The 1,238-nt window shown below is 38.0% G+C and overlaps 1 non-coding gene across 1 annotated transcript; it reads right to left on the bottom strand.

Moving 5' to 3' along the window:
- Nucleotides 1-842: 842 nt before the first annotated feature.
- LOC146398167 (U6 spliceosomal RNA) lies at nucleotides 843-953 on the bottom strand. Its single transcript, XR_014822165.1, has one exon. It is a non-coding gene; the product is annotated as a U6 spliceosomal RNA (small nuclear RNA).
- Between the last annotated feature and the right edge of the window lie 285 nt (nucleotides 954-1,238).

Consider the following 1,238-nt stretch of genomic DNA (forward strand, 5'->3'; position numbering starts at 1 on the left):
ATTAGTGAAAGTGGAGAAATTGTTCTTACTCATTTTTGTCATTTGGCTGAGGATCCAAAGGCCCTAGGGCTCCTGGCACAAAGAACTAGAAGCTATTATTGCAAACTTAAATTTTTTGATGAACCTAATAGCCAAAGGCAGATCAAGACCACATAGCATGAAACCTAAAATTAGGGCAATGAGGAAACCCAGACTGAGATAATATTCAAGCCTGAGACCTGTGGAATAAATAATAGAATGGGTCAGAATAAGTGAGGAACAAACCAAGCCAGCATAAATGCTGATTTGGGCCCTTTTAGGAAGAAAATATCTATCAGTGGTCATTGATCTTAAAGTTATTCCCGTTACTGGGAAGTCAGTGGCCAATTATATCTGATTTAAGATCCTACCTAGATAGGCAGTACTGTCAGATTCCATGCCTTGTTAATGTCTTACTCCATCATCCACTATAAAAGAATCTTAGTCTTCAAAAATGTGCTTACACTTCTACTCTTTGATACCAGAGTAGAATCTTAGCTCTCCATCTGGCTTAGCTAGCTTAGCCTCATATTTTGCTCTAAGGTGGAAGCCACCTTCCTCCACCTAAAGGAGCATTACCTACCTTACTGGAGTAACTTTACAGGAGTTAAAAGGAAGTCTTTTGAATTTTTTTTAATTATCTATAATTGATTAACAATGCTGTGTCAATTTCTGCTGTACAGCAAAGTGACCCAGTCACACATACATGTACATTGTTTTTCTTATATTATCTTCCATCATGTTCTATCACAAGAGATTAGATACAGTTCCCTGTGCTATACAGTAGGACCTCATTGCTTATCCATTCTAAATGTAACAGTTTGAAAAGTATGGAAGGCTTCATGAATTTGTGTGTCACCATTGTGCAGGGGCCATGCTAATCTTCTCTGTATTGTTCCACTTTTAGTATATGTGCTGCCAAAATTAAAAAGCAGCCTTTAAAGCTTATTGAAAAAGAAGTAAGAATTGTTTGCACAGACATGCATGAATGCCTGTGGATTGGTGAGGGGGTTTCAAAACGATCTCAAATCCTGAGAGTGAAGCTGGGGGAGATGACCTCCAAATAGCCACTTGGTAATAATAGGCAACTATCCTTTTGTTCCTTTAGCGAAAATCTAAATTCAAATTGAATATGAATTTTGTTAATTCATATTACTGGAATGCCTACTCTTGCCGAGTGTGGGGGCGGGAAGCAGAAATTAGGAGGTTGTAATAATCGA

The sequence above is a fragment of the Sus scrofa genome, chromosome 12, assembly GCF_054392235.1.
Source record: "Sus scrofa isolate SSC_HxYL_T2T_F1_AM1 chromosome 12, Sscrofa_HxYL_maternal_Yorkshire_Landrace_v2.0, whole genome shotgun sequence".
In the NCBI taxonomy this organism is placed as follows: domain Eukaryota; kingdom Metazoa; phylum Chordata; class Mammalia; order Artiodactyla; family Suidae; genus Sus; species Sus scrofa.